Below are 23734 nucleotides of genomic sequence, written 5' to 3'. Positions count from 1 at the left end.
AGCATTTTTTTGGTTGATCTTGTTAAAAAAAAAAAAAAACTCAGTGGAGCAAATTTGAAGATCTAACTGGCTTTATTAAAGAATTCATGAATCCGGAAGTATCCCATCTGGCAAGCAGAGGGGAGCTCATAGGAATTGTACAAAATGGAAGGTTTTTATAGGAAGGAAGGTGGGGCAAGAAAGTTATAAGCAAAAGAAAAGAAAGAATTGTTTCAGGCAAGATCACCTTCTCTTGGGGGAAGGGCAGAGAATCTTAAACAGATGACCTCATCTTCTTTTGGGGGATGGAGAGGCCCCATGTAACAGATTACCTCATTGGTGCTTATCAGGAAATTCCTGACTGACCAGTAAAGACTTATATTTCTGGGGGAGGTTGAAACTGCAGTTAGATTAGGTATTAAGCCCTGGTTTACTGACTTGGGCCTTAATCTAAATGACACCATTTTGGACCCATGGTTTTCTTTTTAATGATCTTCTTAGGCAAAAATACATCCCCTTTACCCCAAATCAGCTGGTTAGCCAGCTACTGCAATTCATTTACTCACTACCCCACCCTCTCTCCCCACGGATTTAAAATGCCATCTTCACAGACCCAGGTTTGTTTCTGTACTTTAAAATTTTTCTATCACTGTTCCACTAGAAAGTTTCAATTATTATAGCACTAGAATTCATGTGCTCTTGTATTACACGATATTTTAAACTTAACAGGAAGAGAATAAAGTTAACATACATTTTCATGTATTTTCCCACAAGTACTCCATCATTACTTTCCTTAAAAAACAAAAGAGTTGAGGGGTGCTTGGGTGGCTCAGTCGGTTAAGCGACCATCTCTTGATTTTGGCTCAGGTCATGATCTCAGGGTCATGAGATCAAGCCCCCACACTGGTCTCTAGGCTGGGCGGGGTGTGGAGCCTGCTTAAGATTTCTCTCTCTCAAGACAACTATCATATGATTTCTCTCATCTATGGAACATAAGAACTAGGATGATCGGTAGGGGAAGAAAGGGATAAAGAAAGGGGGGTAATCAGAAGGGGGAATGAAACATGAGAGACTATGGACTATGAGAAACAAACTGAGGGCCTCAGAGGGGAGGGGGGTGGGGGAATGGGATAGGCTGGTGATGGGTAGTAAGGAGGGCACGTATTGCATGGTGCACTGGGTGTTATACACAACTAATGAGTCATCGAGCCTTACATCGGAAACCGGGGATGTACTGTATGGTGACTAACATAATATAATAAAAAATCATTAAAAAAAATACACATTAAAAAAAAAAAGATTTCTCTCTCTCCCTCTGCCCCTCCCCACCTCACTTGCACATACTCTTTCTCGCTAAAAAAAAAAAAAAAAAAAAAAAAAAAATTGACTAGTCTCATGCATTTATTCCCCCATTTGAACTTTAGACTCAACTACAGTCAAGTCCTTCTTTTCCTTTCCTTCCTCAGGAAAAAATTCCATTAAAAAAAAAAAACAAGCCCAATTTGGGAGTCATTTGTCCCCCACCACAGGAAACCACAACTTAATTACAGTTTCAATCTATTCCAGAAATGTGACCTTTCAAAAATCAATCTGAAATTTCCTGATCAGCACTAGGGAGGTAATCTGCAAGATTAAAAAAAAAAAAAAAAAACCCTGCTGTTCCCTTCTACCCAAAAGATGTCTGGCCAGAAACAACCCTTTCTTTTCTTTTGCTGATAACTACTTGCCCCACCCTCCTTCCCATAAAAACCTTCTATTTTGTACAATTCCTCAGAGCATCTCTCTACTTGCTAGGTTGGATGCTGCCCAATTCACGAATCACTTAAAAAGCCAGTTAGATCTTCAAATTTACTTGGTTGAATTTTGTTTTTTAACAATTCCCATTGTGGTTTTATAAGAATTACATTAAATGTGTGGGTTACTGTGGAGACAAATGACATTCTTGTGTACTGAGTCTGCACGTTCAGTAGGTGTCTTCATTTATTCATATCTTCAATTATATTCCTCAGTAGAATTTTGGAGTTATCTTCATATAGGTCATGCACATTTTAAAAGTTTATCGCTAGGCACTTTGAATTTTCGGTTGAAGCTGTTAATGGGACCTTTTTCCATTATATGTATTTACCAACTATTATTGCTTAAACATGGGAACACTATTGATTTTTGTATTTATAACTGGCCATATTATCGAAACTTCTTCACTAGTGCTAATTGAATTTGCACTTGATTTATGCCCATATTTTAAAATCCTGATCATTTGTCTCGGGTACTGGCATAATTTCAGGGCCTGACCTTAAATCACATGCAGAGGCAACTAAGGAAGCAAATGCCATTTAATATGATTTGCTTTTAAGTTAAAGGAGTCTTACTCTTAAATAAGAAAGGATTTAAGAGGCAGTCTTGTTTTCCTAATCATAGAACTAGAGCAGGGTTTTTCAACATTTGGGGCCAGGTAATTCTTTGTGGAGGACTAGCCCATGCTGGGATATAATAAGAAATGCATATTTGGTCTGTGTCCCCTTTCCTGGACAAATCCTGAAACCTTGTAATTTGCTAAGTGATAAAAGTGTTAGGGACATCTTTTGTTATATTTGGTTTTTGTCCCCAGTTCCTGAAATAAATCCAGGAGCAATAATGGTGAAAGGAGCCTCGGATTATTTTTAACAAGCCCGTAACAACCACACCTGATTTATGTTAATAAGGTGAAGTTTAAAGAGCCCTTAAAAATGAGCACTGGTTACCAGAGGGACCAACCAAGTGATCACAGGGTTAGAACTTTTACCCCACCCTCTGACCTCTGGAAACGGGAGGGTCTGAAGACTGAGTTCAATCACCATTGGCCAATGATTCAATCAATCATGCCTACATAATAGAACCTCCAACAATACCCTAAATGAAGGGGTTTGGAGAACTTCTGGTTTGGTGACACATCGAGGTGCTAAAAGGGTGACCACACCTGGAGAAGAAGTGGAAGATCTGGGCCACCCTCCCCCATCCCTTGCCCTATGCATCTCTTCCATTTGGTTGTTCCTAAGTTGTATCATTTATAATAAACCAGTAATTGTTAAGTAAAGTGTTTTCCAGAGTTCTCTAAGCTGTTCTAATGAATTGACCCAAGGAGGGGTTCATGGGAACCCTCAACTTATAAGCAGTTGGTCAGAAGTACAAGTGACAACCTGGGACTCACACCTGGTATCTGAAGCAGTAGACAGTCTTGTGGGACTGAGCCCTTAAAATGTGAGGTCTGTGGTAACTCCAGGTAATGCGCATCATAACTGAATGTAGGAAACGGAAACCCAGCTGGTGTCCAGGGTTAGAGAACTGGTTGGTGTAGGAAGAATCCCCGCCCCCATATTTGGTGTCAGAGGTACTGAGTGCAGGGGACACAAGGTTTTCTTTTATGTGCACTACAGGATATTTTGCAGTGTGAAACTGAATGAAGGAGACCTCATTTAAAATGGGGTTGGGAGGCCAGAAGGGGGAGCTCTCACACCATACCACCTGTTGCATGCAGCCTTTTGCAGGCCCAACAGGAAAAAAACCTATTTTACTACCCCAGCAGTAAGATCTTCTCCTGGCTCAGCAACAACCCGGCCAATGAGACACTGTCACAACTCAGCCAATGAAAAGCCACTACACGTCAAACTCCCAATTTACTCCAATGGACTTTTTGTTTACAACAGCCCCTCTCAACTCCCCCCTTTCCTCTATAAAAGAGCTTTCTTCTCTTTTGTTCTCCAGACTTGCCTGTGGTTTTGCCTTAGCTTGCTTGTCCCAAATTGCAATTTCTCTGCTATTCAAACAAACCCATTTTGCTAGCAAAATAACCGGCTGTTTTGTTTTCAAGGTCAAAAGCAGCATCTCCAGGCTCAACCCACGAGGTGCCAGTAGTACCTCCCCAGTCTCAACAACTACAAATGTCTTCAGACATTGCCAAATATCCTCTAGGAGAGGGGGCAAAATCATCTCCAGTTGAGAACCACTGGACTAGAGGAAGGGTTCAGTATCATTTTCTCCATCCAGTGCTATAAGGATACCCAAATCAGCCTTAATTCCTTGATGTTTAAGAACATAAGAAAATGCCAACTATTTTAAAGATTTTATTTATTTATTTGAGAGAGCATGAGCAGGGGTGAGAGGGTGGGCAGGGGCAGAGGGACAAGCAGACTCCCTGCTGAGTGGGGAGCCCGACGTGGGGCTCAGTCCCAGGACTCTGAGATAATGACCTGAGCCGAAGTCAGACACTTAACTGACTGAGCCACCCAGGCACCCCACCAACTATTTTAATAAATTGTTGGCCCTAGAAAATAGTCACGAATTTTTTTAATAGGATTGGGAAAGGTGGCCCTACACTACAAGATAGTGGGCCATGCTACAATAACTAAAATGGTGATATTAGAACAATTAAAGGGCAGGTCAGTAAAACAAAATAGGAAGTCCAGAAGCAGAACTAATCATATATAATAATTTGTTGTATGTGGAAGGCAGCATCTCAAATCAATAGAAAAAGAATGGCTATTTAATGAAATATAATGGTTTTACTCACTAATCATTTAGAAAAAAAATTATCTTAAAAATATAAACCATAATAAAAGTACAAAAAGAATTAAGAATCTTGAGCTGGAAAAGGCCTATTTGTCCAGAGAGATAAACTCAGAAGAATAAGAGATGTGATAATATAAAAATTAAATTAAGGACTTCCAGGAAAATGGGATACATGTACTTTTCCTTATTCAAATAAAACCCCTATTCCACTAAAACATTACACATAAACCGAAGAAGACCCTAAAAAGTGGTGAGAAGAAGGCAAACCAGATAGGGATCTTGAGACCCAAGGAATGATACGGTGGTTGGTCCACAGGTTTTCTTTTTGCTTTGTATTTCCCAGGCTTGGGGTTGAATAGGCTAGCAACCCAGAAACACCAATGGATATAGACCCTTCCCATAAAGGCCCCAACAAAAGCCTGCTCTATAAACAAAAGACAAGGAAAGGGGCAGACTAATAGGACAGAAAACTTTTAGACAATAACCACTCTAATATAAGCAAACACCACACAAAAAACTGTGGCCCCCTTTTCTACCTACTAAGCTCTAAACACTAAGCAAGGAGCCTAAACTTCTACCCATGTGAGACTGTAATGAGGTATCCTAATACCCCCACCAAAACGGTCAAGAAGGTCAAGTAGGGAGCCAGGTTTTTCATCCCTGCCAGCAGTTTATGAACCCTCTCCTTACAGTGACACTGGAAACCACATTGGGAGCAGGAACTTCCACCCTTGCCCACCAGTAACTAGGAGACCCTTGTCTTGGGTAGTGATGGAGACCAAGGGGAAAAATGAAGTTCTACTCCCACCTTAGGGTAATAAAGCAGCACCCCTTTCTTCCTCTGCTAGAGCAATGTCAAATAAAATCAGCTAAAGAAAAAAAAGGCTTAAATCAGATCCAGAGTCTCATACTATAATAAGAAAATGTCCAGGCTTCAATCAAACACTCATCCCACCAAGAACCAGAAAGGTCTCAAACTGAGTGAAAAATGACAACACCAAGATGACAGAAACATTAGAATTAACTGACAAAGATTTGAAAGCATCCATGATGAAAATGAACCAATAAGAAATTACAAACACACTTGAAACACGTGAAAAAATAGCCTTACCAGAAAAAAAAGAAAGAAAAAGAAAAGAAAGAAAAATAAAACCTCAGCAAAGAAATAGAAGATATAAAGAACCAAATGGAAATTTGAGAACTGAAAAAGACAATAACCAAAACACAAAGCTAAGTGGAAGGATTCAAGAGCAGAATAGAGCAGATAGACAAGAATCAGTGAAATGGATGATAGAACAATAGAAGTCTATACCAAGACATATTTAATAACTAAACTTCTGAAAAACAAAGATAAAATAGCATCTAACTTATAAGGGAAAAAAACTATTTAAATGACAGATTTCTCATCAGAAACCATGGAGGCAAGAAGGAAGTACCACCATATTTTTCAGGTGCTGAAGGAAAAGAACTTCCAACCCAGAATCCTACAGCTAGCGAAAATATCCTTCAGGAATGAAGAGGAAATTAAGATATTGAAAAGGAAAATTCAAAATTTGTTGCAAACAGACCACCTTAAATGAGGAACTAAAGGAAGTTCTCTAAACAGAAAGGGAATAACAAAAGAAGGAATCTTGGAACTTCAGGAAGGAAGAAACAACAAATAGAAGAGCAAAAATTTGGGTAAATACAATAGGTTTTCCTGTTTGTCTTAAGTTTTTAAAATTCTGTTTGATGGTAGAAGCAAAAATTATAACCCGGCCTGATGTGGTTCTAAATGTATGTAGACAGAATATTTTAAGACAATTACATACAAATAAGGGTGGGTTAAGGGACATACAGGGAGAAAGGTTTCTTTCTTTCTTTCTTTTTTTTTTTTTTAAAGTAGGCTCCACCACGCCCTGCATGGAGCCCAATGCAGGGCTTGAACTCACAACCCCTCAATCAAGAGAGTCAGATGCTTAACCAACTGAGCCACCAAGGCACCCTGGGAAAGGTTTCTATACCTCACAAAAACAGGTGAAATGACAAGTAGACTATTATATATATATAATATATAATATATATAATATATATAATATATATAATATATATAATATATATATATAAATATATAATATATATATAAAACATACTATATATATATAGTATACTATCTATGTTATATTACACATATATATATAATACTTACAGCAACCACTAAAAAAGCTATACAAAGAGTACTCTCAAAAATACTACAGTTAAACCAAAATGGAATTCTAAAACATGTTCAAGTAATCAATAGGAAGGCAGGAAATAGAAAACAGAAGAATGAAAAATATAAACAAAACAAAAAATAGAATGGCAGATTTAAGCCCTAACATAGCAATAATTACAGAAAATGTTAATGATCTAAATAATCCAATTAAAAATGAGAGTGACAGAAGGTATTAAAAAACCATGACCCAACTGTATGTTGTCTATAAGAAACTCACTTCAAAAATAATGACAGAGGCAGGTTGAGAATAAAAAGATGGAAAAGAAATACTATACAACACTAAGTAGGAATGGATATATTATTATCAGACAAAGTAGACTTCAGAACAAAAAAAATTACTTATTACATAATGATATTACATAAAGGGCCAATCTCCTAATAAGTCTTAGCAATCATATATGGACTGAACAACAGAGCTTCAAAATATGTGAATCAAAAACTGATAAAAGTAAAAGGAGAAATAGACAAATCCAATATTCCAATCAGAGACTCCAACACCCCTCTCTAACCAATTGATAGAACAACTAGACAGACAATCAACAAGGATATAGAACTCATGAAAACCATTAACCATCAGAATACGATCATCCTTTATAGAACACTTCACCCAACAAAGCAGAGTACACATTCTTTTCAAGTGCCCCTGGAAGATATACCAAGATAGACCTTATTCTGGGCCATAAAACAAATTTCAACTAATTTAAAAGACTAAAAACGATTCAGTGTATTCTCCAACTATAATGGAATGGAACCAGAAGTCAAAAACAGAAAAGAGGAAAATCTCCAAACATTGGGAAACTAAACACACACTGAAATAACCCATGGGTCAAAGACGAAGTCTCAACAATTTAAAAAAATACACTGAATTGAATGAAAATGAAAATACATCATACCATAATTTGTGGGATGTAGTTAAAGCAGTGCTGGCAGGGAAATTTATAACGGTAAATGTACACATTAGAAAAGAAGATGTACGGCATGGTGACTATAGTTAATATTGTACTGTATATTTGAAAGTTGCTAAGAGTAAATAAATCTTAAAATTTCTCATCACAAGAAAAAAATTGTAACTCTGTGGTGATGGATGTTAACTAGACATATCATGGTGATCATTATATAATATATACAGATATCGAATCATTATGTTGTATACCTGAAACTAATATAAGGTCAATTATTTAATTAAAAACAGAAGAAAAGTGTCTAATCAATCATCCAAGCTCCCACCTGAAAACCTAGTAAAAGAGAAAAATAAACCCAAAGCAAGCAGAAGAAAATAATAAAGAGCAAAAATCAATTAAATGGAAAATAATAGAAAAAAATCAATGATACAGAGTTGATTCTTGAAACATCAATAAAATTAACAAACCTCTGCTAAGATTGAAAAAGGAAACAGAGAAGATACAATTACTAATATCAGTAATGAAACAGGATATCATGACACACCATGTAGACATCAAAAGAATACTATACCCACAAATTTGATAATTTCAAAGAAATGGTCCAACTCAAAACATACAAATTACCACAAGTCACTAATACAAAATAGATAATTTGAGTAACCCTGTAACTTAAGGAATTTATTCATAATTTTAAAACTCCTAAAAAACAAATCTCCTGGTCCAAATCTCCCAGTCCAGATGGTTTCACTGGAGAATTCTATCAAATGTTTAAAGAATTTCTTTCAGAAAATAAAACAGGAGAAACACTTCCCAACTTAATTTATGAAACCAGTATCATACCCTGATCAAAACCAGACAGACAATATAAAAAAGAAAAACTGCGGGCCAATATCTCTTATGAATATGAATGAAAGAATAAAAAAATCAAACAAAACATAAGCAAATAGAATTCAGCAATGTATAAAAGGATTATAGACTATGACCGAGTGGGATTTTTCTAGGGGTACAAGGTTGGTATAATATTTGAAAATTCAGTCAATGTGATCCACATGACCATATCAACGAATGAAGAAAATGCTTTTACAAAATTCAACACCAAGTTACGGTAAAAGCCTCAAAAAACTAGGAATAGATGTAAACATCTTCAACTTGATGAAGGACATCTATTAAAAAAACTACAGCTATAACCATACTTAATGAGAAACTAGATGCTTCTCCCTAAGATTGGGAAAAAGGAAGGATGCCTGCTCTCATCACTCTTATCCAATATAGTACTAGAACTGTTAGCTACTGCATTAAAGCAAGGAGAAAAAAAATCTAGATTGGAAAGGAAGAAATGAAACTGTCCCTATTTTCAGATGACGTGACTGTCTATGCAGAAAATCCTAAGAAATTTACAAAAAAAAAAAAACAAAAACCAAAAAAACCCTCCTAGAATAAATGAGTTCAGCAAGGTCACAGGATACAAGATAAATATATAAAATCAATTGTATTTCTACATACTATCAATAAACAAGTGGATATGAAATTAAAAATACAGTACCATTTACAACCACTTTAAAAAGAGAAATACTCAGGTGTAAATCTAACAATAAAAGAAAAAAAAATCCCAGTTGATCAGCACTTCTTTTGTAAAGCCCTATTATTCACTGACATTTCCCAAGTCCCTATGTAAAAAGGACCCATATAATACATTACTATTTTTGAATGCTTTTTTTTCAGACTCTAAACTGCATGAACAGATTGGATATACAGATGACAAATAAGCACAGGAAAAGATGTTCGACATTATTAGCCCTTAGGGAAATATAAATAAAAACCACAATATGATATCAGTATTTGCAAGAATGGCTAAAATGAAAAATAGTGATAATACCAAATGATAGTGAAGAGCAGAGAAACTGGATCACACATACTTGCTGATGGGTATGTAAAACGGTACAGCCATTCTGGAAGATGGTTTGGCAGTTTCTTATAAGACTGAATATACAACTACCATACGATCCAGCAATTGTACTCCTGGGCATTTATGCAAGAGAAATGGAGACTTATGTTCACAAAAAACCTGTACATAAATGTTCATAGCAGCTTTATTCATAATAGTCAAAAAGTAGAAACAACACAAATATCCATCCATGGGCAAATAGTTACATAAACTGCACTACATCTATACCGTGGAATACTATGCATCAGTAAAACAAACAACTGATACACACAACAATCTGGATGAATCTATGGGAAATTATGCCGAGTTAAAAATAGCCATTCCTAAAATATCTCATATTGTATGATTCCGTTTATATAACATTTTTGAAATGACAAAATTATAGGAACAGTTGCTCTGAAAAGACAAAATGAAGGATCCCTGTAGTGATAGGACTAGTCTATACTTTGCCTATCCATATCAACATCCTGGCTATGATACTGTATGACAGTTATGCAAGATGTTACCACTAGGAGAAAATGGTCAAAGGGTATATGGAATCTCTACTTCTTACAACTGCATGAGAATCTACATATAATTGTAGTAAAATAAAAAGCTTAATTTAAAAAAATTAGACTCTTTTAATATCTATAAAGCTCTCAGAAAAATAAAATGTAAACAAACTGGGAAAAATACTTCTTGTACAAATATCAAAGGGTTAAGATACTGTAATGCATTATCAACAAGAAAAAGATAAATACTATATTAGAAAACTGAGCAAAAGATACAAACAAGGAATTTATTCAATTCTCTCTCTCTCTCTCTCTCTCACACACACACACAAATACAATTATTCGACAAATAATTTGAAAAGGAGTCATCTTATTAGTAATTAAAGAAACGTAAATCAAGATAATGTTGATATTATTTCCACTGTTAAGCTAACAAATTAAAAAACAAACACACAAAAAGGATAATATCCAACATATGTAACACTGTAGGGAAATGTACATTCTCATAAAAACAACAATAATAGCTACCTATGAGTGCCTATCACATGTCAGACAAGGTTCTAGACATTTCACCTATATTAACTTACTGAATCCCCACAACAACCCTCTGAGGTAAGTGCTGAGCACTTATAGATGAGCAAACCAATCACCGAGAGGTTAAATAACTTGCCCAAGGTCACACAACTAGGAATGAACAGAGCCGAGACTCAAACATTTATTTCCTAGATTTTTTAAATAATAGATATGCATTACTTCTAACCCCAAAAATTCATTTGTATACAATTAAATGATGCCCCCCAAGGTAGTGACCAAATATTCTAGCATCATAATTATTTCAATGTTCCACTTCATCTCTTTATGTCCTACAATGCTATACCAACCAATCAAAATTGGTATTATCACTACTACAAATTATAAATAAGTTAGTTCTATATTATCTATGATTTTAAAGTATTTTTTCCATTTTGGTTGCTTCCAAAGGCTCTGAAATTATTACTATGAATATCTAATTTAATAAAATGTACTATAAAATAAACTGTATTAATATCTCACTCAGTGCATTTCCCAAGTTCTAAAACATCTGAGGCATCTACAATAAAACCAAGTTTATATGGCTTATAAACCAGAACTCTTTACTAACTTCATTTTGGTTTAGCAAGATCCTAAATGCCTTCTCATTAATGTTCAATATAGGTTAAATGTATTTTACTGAATCTTAATTATTTGGAAAGTGGTAACCCACACATATAAGCTGTTTCTACCAGCCAAAATATTTCACCATTCCCCAGCCATGCCATGTAAGTGACTTACTGCATTATTAATAGTCTCTAAAATTTTACATCACCCCAAAGACACTTTCCTGTTCTATTGTACCTCCTGATAAATTTCATTTCAGAAGTTTTATTTCCAAAATGGAAAACAGAACATATCAACAGATTGTGAATAAGAATATACGTGCTAAACACAAGCATTAAACAGTTGATCAAAACATTTCAGTATAACTCACATTACTAAATGCAGATTGGTCTCGACTGCTGGGTTCTCAGAAGGTTGTAACTTTTTCCAAAACAAACATTCTTTGGTTCTAAACCTAAAACTGCAACAGCAGAAGGAGCAGTTTGGACTTAATTTCCACCACATTCATCAATAACATTAAACTCCGGCAAGAGAAGTGAGTCATATTTGGATTTGAAGCAATCCAAAAAAGAATCTCAAAATCAGTCTTGAATGCTGTGCTTCTCCACTGGAGAGCAGAGTTCCAACATTACCAGTGTGAGCCGTCCACCAAAGTTGAAAGGAACAATTGGTTGCGTAGCAACTGTGTCACGAGACACTGAGTAGCAGGAGTGAGGGGTAATCCTGCAGAGACAGCACTGAAACTGGCCCTCCCAGTTTGAGGTGTACTTCCACTGATGAAGGAGAAACGTGTGGCAGTTGCAGACTGAGTAGCAGAGCCAAAAGCAAAAGGCTGAATGCGTCACCCAGTGTGATGGGACTCTGCTTGGTACCCGGCCCCAAAGCCCTTGTAATCACTGCAGGTTGTGTGAGAACAAGTGTTGCCCAAGTGTAATTTTGGTGCATTTATTCCAAATAGAAAAAAGAAAAACAAATCAATAGTTCTCTGATACATTAAATGGCAGCTAGATAATGCAGCTCCCACCAAATAAAGTTTTAAATAGAGCAGTTTATGAGATTTTGTACTATAGGTTTTCATCTCAATACAGAAGGAAAGATGACCAAATATTACAAGTTATTGGATAACTAACAGAATCAGGGAGAATTCTAGAGAAAATACTCCAGCTTTCATTGGACCACCACGTGCTACCAAGAGAAATGGCTGGATCCACCTGGATTTACATAGAAAGGCATGAAAAGAGTGCTCCCTTTAAAATTCTGAAATGCAGAAGGGAAGAATATATATTCAAGGTCATTACAATGACCAACAGATAAAGATCTCTCAAGAGAGAGAGAGACACTTAATAAGCATGTAGCCTGATTTCAAGATGATCTATGTCCAAAACTCAGTGAGTACCCCTCCAATGCTCCCATAAAATGAAGGGAAATCACAGATGAGAATTCAATGTGCCTTGTGCCTTAAATCTCAGATGGCTTCAATTTGTGAGACTATCTTGGGAATGAGGGGCACAATTCCAAATAGTTGACTTAGAAATGCCATACCATCTCTTTAGCCTTTCCATACTCTAAATGGAAAGTTTGTCTTTGAGAGATGATTACCTTTGTCACCACTAAAAGAATCAAAGGGTACTGCTCTTACCCTATAGAAAACCCAGTTCCTTCTGGGGCAGAAGTTGATACAACTGGTATTCCAAAGCTGAATCCTTGAGTCTTTGGAGCTGGAGCTGCGTTACTGAACCAGGACAGGCCAGTAGAAGAGGTACTTATTTATAACTGGTTGGGGTGGAGTCCCAAACTTAAACTCACCTGCACCAGGTGTAGAGAATGCAAAGCTGGTAGCTGAAGTGGTGGCTATGGTCTTTGCAGAGCCAAAAGTGAGCCCACCGGGAGGGGTACCAGTTCCTTCAAAATGAAACCCACTTATGACTCCAGACCCTAAATGTGGGTAAGAGAGGAATGGACGAAAACAAACTTTAGAAATCTCAGTGAGCCCCTCCTGTCAAGATGGTGGATAGAAGCCACACTGGAATCACTCTCCTGTACCTCAAACCCCTAGAACTATCAGTTAAAAAGTACTTCGTAAGGGGCGCCTGGGTGGCACAGCGGTTAAGCGCCTGCCTTCGGCTCAGGGCGTGATCCCGGCGTTCTGGGATCGAGCCCCACATCAGGCTCCTCTGCTATGAGCCTGCTTCTTTCTCTCCCACTCCCCCTGCTTGTGTTCCCTCTCTCGCTGGCTGTCTCTCTCTGTCAAATAAATAAATAAAATCTTTAAAAAAAAAAAAAAGTACTTCGTAAGAACATTTTTAAAAGGACAAAGCAGAGTTTTTGAAGACTGAAGACAATTCTTCCGGGGCCAGACAGAGAAGGAATTCATATCTATAAGCAGAATCTGAAGCTGCTGAGCCCAAGGGAGAGACCTGAATGAGGTATGTGCCTTAACAGCTGGAAATATGCTGGGTTATGGGTACAATTTGAGGCCACAGGATAAAGCTCCTCAATCAGCAAAGGCCTAGTGAAGCTTAAATCTGGGAAAGATCTACAAGAGAATGGAAAAGGCCATGGAAACATGCAGGAATCCCAAGCTGGTAAAGAAGATATGCATAGATGGCTCAAATTCCATTTATCTTTATGGATTAGAAACTGCAAGCTAAAATGCCAACAGAACAACTGATTAGGAGCTGATGAAACCTTCAGGGCTCAAGTAGGTTGCTCAGGACATTGTACAACAGAGGTGCCTCCTCCACTTCCTAGGTCACACAAAGTCAGAAAAAGCCCCCAGAGAATTAACTCATAGACACGAATTATAAAAACATCTAAGCAAGCACTCTATAGGCCTGAAAAATGAGAGAATCAAGAGATAAGAAAACAAAAGAAAAGCTTCAATATATATCCAGGAAGAATATCAGAAGGAAAAAAATAGGATGGCAGAGACAATACTGAAAGAGTAAATAAAGGAGTTTGCTAGAACTGAAGAAAAATGAGTCCTCAGGTTAAAAAGGCCACCAAGTGCAAGCAGGCAGCCCCTCCACACCACCATCATCAACACACACACACACACACACACACACACACACACAAGCACACCCTTTATATGCAATATACTGAAACACTAGAATATTAAATATAGAGAAGAATATTAAATACAGAGAAGAAAATCTGAACATTGCCAGAGAGAAAAAGCCAGATTTACCTAATAAGGAGTAACAACCAGTTTGACAGAAGGCTCTTCATTAGCAACAATAAATGTTAGAAGATGATGGAGTATCTTTAAAGTGTTTAGGGAAAATCATTGTGTACTTATAATTCTATCCGAGTCAAGATTTATAAAATGGGACGTGTCTAAAGATCAGTTTTTTAAACAACAGCTCTGAAAGGTGATTCTAAGAAATCAGTTTCAAAAAATATTTCATCAAAGTTAAGAGCCCCATTACTTTATGCACCAGTAAGAAAAAAAAAACCAACCTGTCACAATTCCTTATCACTTAAATTTTTTTATACTTCTTGAAAGAGCTCTTTTCAATGTAGACAGATTTTAATCAAACATGCATACCTTAAGAAACAACTATTCAGAATCCAATTTCAACTCAAATTTTTTGATGTCTTCTGTGCCACCAGGAGCACTATTGACACAGTATCAAAACCATGGTGACAGGGCACCTGGGTGGCTCAGTCGGTAAGCATCTGCCTTTGGCTTGGGTCATGATCTCAGGGTCCTGTGATTGAGCCCCACATCAGGCTTCCTGGGAGCCTACTTCTCCCTTTCTCTCTGCCTGCTGCTCCCTCCGCTTGTTCTTTCTCTCTCTTCAAGTAAATAAATAAAATCTTTAAAAACAAAACAAAACAAAACCACGGTGGGTGCCTGGGTGGCTCAGCCGGTTAAACATCTGCCTTCGGCTCAGGTCATGATCCCAGGGTCCTGAGACCCTGCTTCTCCCTCTGCCGCTCCCTCTCCCTCTGTTGCTCGCTCTCTCTCTCTCTCTCAAATAAATAAATAAATAAAATCTTTAAAAAAAACCATGGTGACAACAATGAGTTTTTCTGGTCAAAATTTATGATATTATCATATAACTTTATATCATAAATATATAAATATATAATAATATGCTATTATAACAATTTATAGTAACATAACTCTAAAAACCTCAGGAGATTGGTACCCTTGGGAATTTAAGATTAAACACAGCAAAAGAACTCATTAAGAGAACTAAAAGCCATTTAGTTATGCTTTCAAGTCAGCTTCGCAAATATGTAGACTAGTGTCCTTTTGTCTCTCATTTCAGCATAATCAGTAACTAGATCTGGTTAACCATCTCCGCCATTCTCTCCCAACAACTGCTGGTTTCTAGGAGTTAAAGGTGATCCCCCCCCCCGTTTGTCTCAGGGTTTCCACCCAAGCCACCCATTAGGCAAGTTTTGATCCCAGACATTTTGATATTACATATGCATACAGGAACAACTATGACGTCGCAACTGCCACCTGCCCAAAAGGGATTGTAAAAACACCATCAACCATTCAGACTCTTTTCAATTTCATAGATGTTAAAATATGAAAAACTGTACCTCTTAAAATGGATGAAATATGGTACCTTGCGTAGTATGTGTGGCATGGATGTAAGTGAACATCTACCCCAGGGAAATTCTGAAGGACAATATTCACCTGAATGGGTTAGTTGCAACATGCTTACTTTTAAGTCATATACATCTTAAAACTTTTCAGATGTGAGCACCAAATGGTCATTTCAAGTGTAATAACTCAGTCCTAGAAGGCACAGGAAGAAAGGCATCCTGAGCAAAGGAAGAGTTTTTACTGTACTCACTCTTACATTCCCCAAGGCTACCACTCTCCTGAGGTTTTAAGTATTATGTTTTTATAAACTATATTATAATAATATATTACTGTTACATGCTAGTTATATGTATTATATATTTATGATATATAATTATACAATAATATTATAAATGTTGACACAAAACCTGCTGTCAAACCATGGTTGTAATAGAAATCGACACTTTCGGATTTAGGTATTGTCATCAATGTCACATTGCAGGCCAAAGGAGTCTTTTTCTGGTAGGCATCAAAAGGTGGAATGTTTCTTCCTGTCCCCTTGCATTTGTGGACCTTATATTCTTTTGGAAGTAATTTAAGAATCTTCCTGTTAAATGTAGCATGTACCTTTAAATCTTTCCTACCTAAAAAATTTGAGAAACAAAAAAGAGAGAGAGAGAGTCACATTGGGACTAAAAATGCATTTTTGTCACTAAGGATTTGGCATCACAGATTCTCTCCTTTCTGTCTCATTTAGATCTTAAATCTTTCACATTATACTTTTTCATTTTTCAATCTATTTTCCTTAACCATTTTCTGACAATGTATTTAAAAAGTCTCCCTTTATTATTAGGGACTGTCAATTTCTCCTTACAACCCCATTGCTTTTTGTTTTATATATTTCAAGACTATGTTGTTATGGGCATAGGTTCGTGGTTGATAATCTCATGGAAGATTTTCTTCCTTTCATCAATGTGAAATGTCTGTTTATTACTAAATTACCTTAAATCATATTTTGTCTGACATTAATGCTGCCTCACAATTTTTCTTTTGGTTGGTATTTGCCTAGTATATCTTTTTCCATCCCTTTGTTTTCAACCTGAGTCATTTTAAGTATAGTTTTTTAAATAGCAAAGCTGCAAAATTTTAAATCCAATCTAAGAGTCTCTTAATGAGTGAGTTTATTCACACTTATTGTAACGACCCATACACTTAGACTTACCTCTTCCATCTTATTTTGTGTTTTTTATTTGCGACGGTATGCATCTTTTATCTTTGTCTACATATTTGGATTGACGGCATTTTCTTTATTCCTTTTATTTTTCCCATGCTTGGAAACTGAATATTCTATTAATTTGTATGAGTTTTTTTTTTCCTTGAAGTCTTCCTTCTAACATACAGACTGAAATTCCTGTTTTTCTAACACAGTCTGAAATCAATCCGTATTCCCTATCCTTTTTAACAGGACCTTAGCACACTTCAGCTTCCCTATGTACATCACTGCTTTATTAAAAAAATGGAAATCAAGTCCGTACTCCCTATATGTGGCTATGAGTGGAGATAGCTGTCTCTGTCACTGATGAGTTCCTCCAGCCAACCTCTATTTCTCTTCATCCACACTGCCTGATAGGAGCTTAAAGTTGACAAAACTACAGCTTTTTATGCTGAGCCCAGCTCACAGTTCTATCTTGGATGCCTTAAACGCAAGCACACATGTTCAAAGAAAGAAATACCGGATGGTGAAAGATTTCTGCCGAAAACCCACTAGGCCCGAAGAAATCATTAGAGCTCACTGAAAAGGTTCCTAGAAATGGCAGATGCTCCCTGCCTGACAGTCCAATCTCAAGGGGGCTTACTGAATTAATGCAACAACTGGATGGGAAGAAAACCATTCAATGAGTACTGCTGCCCATCAGACTGTACGAGTCACTTAAATGCATTGGAGCCTCAGTTTGCTCACCTCGACAATTTGGGCAGATCTACTAAATGAGTAACCAAAATGTTTTTTTAACAATTAGTTTATAAAGGGCCCTCCACATATATTACCTTGTCTGCTTTAATTTAATGTAAAGTGCCATATGAAAGCTTTTCAATATATAATGCTGGGGTTCTCCTCGCTGTGAGTGAAGGATCAGCAAATCAGAGATATCAGCACTCTCGTAGCTGGCCCAGAGAGTGAACATAAATCAGATTTCAAATTAGAATTCAAAAAAATTACCATACATCTCTCTAATTTATCGGCATGGAGATCATCTTCTCTATGTACTACCTATCATCGTCTATTGATCCTAGGAGTGTTCTGGGTAGTAGAAAAACTGAATGGGGATCAACAAAATATGGTAGGTCATTTCAGGACACAACCTTTACCACATAAGTTCTTGAATCTCTTATGTAATATGAAGGGGGAAAAGATAAAAATATTTATTGAATCTGAAACTCCTTATCTTCTAAGTACCCACAACAAATCATAAAGGTATTTCAATCTCCATTCTATAGCTGAGGAAACTGAGTCTCTGAAATACTAAATCATTTCCCTGAGGCCAAGCAACCAGTCAGTGAAGGAAATGGACACAATACTTCCATTTTAACATTAGCGTAAGCAACATATCATTAGAAAGATAAGTCTGCATCTTAAACGGCAGAAACAAAATAAGTTCAAACTTGAGCACCTGTAATAAGCTATTTCAGCACAAATGTTTAAAGGCTTCTGTCTTATAAAGTATAAATGATTTGGGGGGATCGTGCATGCCATTATTCCCTGATATTACTCGAAGAAATGACTGTCAAGCAGTGACTAGCATAGAAGCTCAGCCCTGAAATTTGTTAAAAATGTTTCCTACCTTCCCAGAAGCAAATAGACTATTCTTCCTTGCAGGCCACATTCCCCCTAAACTGCCTGGTTACTTGACAACCATGGAGTTCCACTAATTCACTTCACCTTCTCAAGAACATCATGACTAAATAATCTGGCATGATTAGTCATGTTATAAAGTCGTCCCTATAAACAGCAACTTCTGATAATACATGCAATTTTTAACGTATAATTAATTATCAAACTAAGGAAAGAGGCAGAAAAGCAAAGGAAAAGTACAAATTCACTGAAGAAACCCCTCGTTCCATCAAGAAAGCCTCCCAGAAAGTAGAAAAATGTAAGCCTCAAAGTACAGTAGTGTCCTTATTTGCCACTGATAGCTATGGATGCCAACTCTAGAAGTAAAAACTGAGTTACTAATGTTTTATTCTAAATGTTTGAGTTCCCAGAAGAGAAATGGATAGGGAGAGGTGAAATTAGCCAATCCATTTTTAGGGAAACGGGAAGGGATCAAACTTGTAACGATGATTGTTTTATTTTATGCCACAATAAAATACAGGGCTACTGAAAATGGTATATTAGCTGTGAGTTCATATTAAACATCATAAGTAGTTTAACTTACCAATTATCTTTCACATTAAGTGCTTTTCTCCCCCTTCATACAATAACATATCAAAGCTATAAGGTCAGAATCTTATTTTAAGAGCTAGAAAAAGCTTTGTTTTTTTTTTTAATCCCAAAATTAAGACCAACTTGCCACGTATTTAAAGTGTGACATGGGGGCGCCTGGGTGGCGCAGTCGTTAAGCCTCTGCCTTCGGCTCAGGGCGTGATCCCAGTGTTCTGGGATCGAGCCCCATATCAGGCTCCTCTGCTAGGAGCCTGCTTCTTCCTCTCCCACTCCCCCTGCTTGTGTTCCCTCTCTCACTGGCTGTCTCTGTCAAATAAATAAATAAAATCTTTTTTTAAAAAAATAAAGTGTGACATGGTGGAAGACTGTAAATTGCCATGAAACAGGTCTCAATTCTCAGTGAATGCCTATAGCAGTTACGAAATTGGAAAAGGGAAGACACCAGGGGTGGTACCAAAGGGGAGGGTGGGCAGAAGGACTCCAGAGAGGAAGAATCTTGGAAGCATTGAGAAGGACTCAAGAGTGAGCAGGGTATGTGTATGCAGGAGGGGGACTCATGAGAGGGCAGGCATGGAAGGCAGAGACCCAAAGAGAAGGCAAGGCTATTGGGAAATTGGGCATCTGGGCAGAGGGACCCAAGAGGGCAGAGCACCGAGTGGGGTGGGGAGGTTGGAGGAAGGGGGAAGAACAGGGTTACGGGTAGGAGGGAGGAGAAAGAGAACAGAGTAAAACACTTGAAAGAACTAGTCAAGGAAACAAAGGAATGACATTCAAATGTAAAAAAAAAAAAAAGCCTCAAAGGCATACCCATCTCCCCAAAATACTGGAGAAGTGGAGCAAAAAACAAACAAAAAAACCCCAGAGACTTCCGAAGCACAGTATGCATAAAAACCTTATACAAACGTGCAAGTAAGAGCAGTCATTTAAAAATTTCAAAAACTATCATTTTACAAAGAAACGCAGATCTGGTTAATATAACTTAATTAAAGTTTGTTTTTAAAAATAAAACTCACTTATCTCTGTGCGTCACTCCACAAGAAACAAGGCAATCAAGTATATTCCTTTGAAAAATAAGCATAATTCTTAGGTTTGTCATTTTTGATTGTGGTAAAATACACATAATGTAAAATTTACCATTTTAACCATTTTAAGCATACAGTTCAGTGGCATTAAGTATGTTCACAATGTCGTTCAACTATCACCACTATCCATTTACAAAACCTTCTCAATGCCAGAGTTTGGCACTGAAAAATAACTCCCCATTCCCCACTCCTGCAGCCCCTGGTAACCTCTATTTTATTTTCTATCTCTATGAGCTTGTCTATTGTAGGAACTTCATATTAGAACCATACAGTATTTGTATGGCTTATATGAATATTTGTATACTCGAAACAATCTAAACGTCCAACAACAATAGGGGAATGGAGATTTTTTAAAAGTGACATAGTTACATAATGGAATACAGCAATAAAAGATAGCAAACTTTATCTGTATTTAGCAATTTGGATAAATCTCAAAAACAATGGTGACCCAAAAAAGTTGCAGAAGAGTAAGTAAGTTGAAAAGACACGTATGGAACATTGTTGATGGAAATGTTAAAGAGCATTCAAAAGAACAGATTACAAAACAGGGGCATCTGGGTGGCTCAGTGAGTTAAGCATCTGCCTTCAGCTCAGGTCATGATCCCAGGGTTCTGGGATAGAGTCCCATGTTGGAGGGTCTCTGCTCAGCAGGGAGCCTGCTTCTCTCTCTCCCTCTCCCTCCCACTTCTGCTCCCTCTCCCCTTGCTGGTGCTCTCTCTCTCTCTCAAATAAATAAATAAATAAATAAATAAAATCTCTTTAAAAAAAGAATAGATTACAAATCATTTATGGTCATCTATATTTGAACACACTTAACACAGATTGGAAAAATACAAAACAACTTCAGAAGAACAATTATCTCTGGGATGGGAAAAAAATGAGACTGGGAAGGGGTACAAAGAATTAGCTACGTAATGCTTTAGTTCTTTAAAAAACAATACCTATAGAAAATATGGCAAAATATTAACAACCGTTAAATCTATGGTAGGTACATGGATGATGGTGTAGAACAGTCTCTGTACTTCTGTTTGAAATACTTTATAATTTTAAAAAGAAGGACTAATGTTTTAGAATGACAGAAAATAAAACAATATGTGCGCTTGAAAAGGGAAATGTGCTAATAAAGGCCAATTATAGCTTTTATTCTCCCAGTCAACTTAATTGGCTCCTTTATAAAAAATTTTTTAATTACAAATGAATACACACTCATATAATCTTTGGAAAAGATATTCATAAAGAAAGCTAATCAGCATGAGTGTTATTATGGCACTTGAATCTGCTTGAATCTGCTATGATTCATATAGCTTTTAAAGTAAATCATTTGAAAATGTCTATACTTATTACTCAAAAAATACATTCAGTCAATTCATATGTACAATAGATATCATGGTTGATCACTGCTGCTCTAGCAACAGAAACCTAGATGGGTAAATTCATACATCTAATTGGGGCCAAAAACTAGCATCTCAGGTCCAGATCCTTGGCCTTCCCATTAGGATTCCTCTTGAGTTTCATGGAAGGTAAAAGTTATATAAATGATTTTAAATAACTCAAACTTTACAGTGTTATTGATAATGCGGAATTACTGGAAATAAATTTTCTGTTGTTGGATTGGTTAGTTAGGCTGAGTAAATTATGGCCATCTCACTCTATGGAACATTAGGATGCTATTACTAATAAAAATTTGAAACCTATCAACCACATAGAAAAAATTCCCGAAACAGTATTAAATAAAAGGAACAAAACTTATATAAGCAAGAATTACAATAATTTAAAAATATGGGTACATATGGGGCATCTGGGTGGCTCAGTCAGTTAGGCATCTGCCCTCCTTTGGCTCAGGTCATCATCCTGGAGTCCTGGTTTCAAGTCTGAGTAGGCAGGCTTCCTGTTCAGTAGGGAGTCTGCTTCTCCTTCTCCCCCTACCCCTCATCCTGCACGTGCTCTCTCATTCATTCACTCTCTCTCTCAAATAAATAAATAAAATCTTTATTTAATTTCTTTTAATGCTGGCTTAACAAATTACTAGTGTTTTAAGACAGTTGTTCTATATATTATAGAAGAATTAGGTAAACTAAATCCCTTTTTCATAGCTATAACCCACAAAAACTTTAAGGTGTATTTTTTACTCTTTAGATCTCTCAAGTTTCATTTCATTAAAGCCAAGTCAGTAGTCAAAAGCCATAAATTCTGTAGCCTCTGCAAGTCAGAGAAGCTCTCTTCCTGTTTCAACTTCTGCCTCTAGATCTGACCTGCTATCAAGAATATTAGACTTTATTAAGTGACTTCTGAGATCCATTTACTGACAATGTGATCCTGGGCTAATCACTGAAATGCTGTAATGTTTGTGTTCTTCTATCTCTAAGTTTCTGTATTTACAAAATTCTCCATGGAAGTCAAGTACTCTAAGATTCATCTCAGATCCAGGGCTCATCCCCTACCTTCCTACCTCCTAAACCCTGGGGAAAACAGTGCTAGGCACTGGATTTCACCTTGCTAGGGGCAGGCCAAACCCTGAAGAGGCAATTGAATCCCCAAAGATAAATAGCATTTGTTTCCCAAGAGGTAAACTATTATTTATTGAATATTTGTACATTTGGCACTGTCCCAAGCACTTCAAATACATTATACGAACCACCTTCCCCACCAAAGACACACAGAACCAGTTCCTGAAGCCAGGGAAATCTGTATTTGCAATTTAGGGGCCAAGGGCAGGCTGCCCCAAGATGAGCCACTTTGGCATAAAGATTATGCTGAGATGAAAACAAAGTCCAAAGACTCAGGAAGAAACTGACCTCCCCCTCCCAAAGCTGCCTAAAAGATTTTAGATAAAGAACCCGCTCCAGCAAGAGAGCTAGCACCACAGATAACATTATAATATGAACTAGGTATAGTAGACAGGAAGGAACCTAGCAAAGCCTGTTTGATTAAAGTCCTCTCTATGTCCTACAGTTTCTAAATGGCCCAGCAAACCTTTGTTTACCAAACATTTACTCTTTTTCATCTTTTTGTGAGTTGTGTTGCTTCCCTTTGAAATCCCAGACCCCCTTTTCTCCTTAGTTCAGGATGACTTATATACCTCATTTTGCCTGTCTGGAATTTCATGTCTGTAGATTCCCCTTATGTACAAAATTAAATTTGATTTTTCTCCTCTTAATCTGTCTCATGTCAATTTAAGTCTTAGTCCAGATAGAAGAATCTTGAGGGACAGAGAAAAATTTTCTTTCTCCACCAAAGTGACAAACATCCTGTGTGATTCCTAAACACATACAAGTTTGAAAACCAAAGATGGAAGGCCAGTGTTTTTCAAACTGCGAGTGAGAATTCATCAGTGAGTTGTGGTCTACATTAAATATATATCATATTATATTTATTTTATAATAGTATATATTTTATATTATTATCTATTTT

General features: G+C 36.9%; 1 protein-coding gene across 6 annotated transcripts in view; it reads right to left on the bottom strand.

The window, feature by feature from the left end:
* The window catches only part of NUP62CL (nucleoporin 62 C-terminal like), a 93082-nt gene that overhangs the window by 48078 nt on the left and 21270 nt on the right, over positions 1 to 23734 (bottom strand). For 2 of the 6 annotated variants that reach the window (XM_087859595.1, XM_087859598.1), the window contains exon 4: positions 20255 to 20302. The exons of the other annotated variants lie outside the window; for them this stretch is intronic. The gene's annotated coding sequence lies outside the window, so the exon portion shown is untranslated. The remainder of the gene's footprint in view (positions 1 to 20254; positions 20303 to 23734) is intronic. 6 annotated transcript variants of the gene reach the window in all.

Source organism: Ursus americanus, chromosome X (assembly GCF_024610735.1).
Source record: "Ursus americanus isolate L20-20 chromosome X, mUrsAme1.1.p, whole genome shotgun sequence".
NCBI lineage: Eukaryota > Metazoa > Chordata > Mammalia > Carnivora > Ursidae > Ursus > Ursus americanus.
The sequence above is the reverse complement of the archived record's forward strand: the minus strand, read 5'-3'. Positions and strand labels throughout refer to the sequence as shown.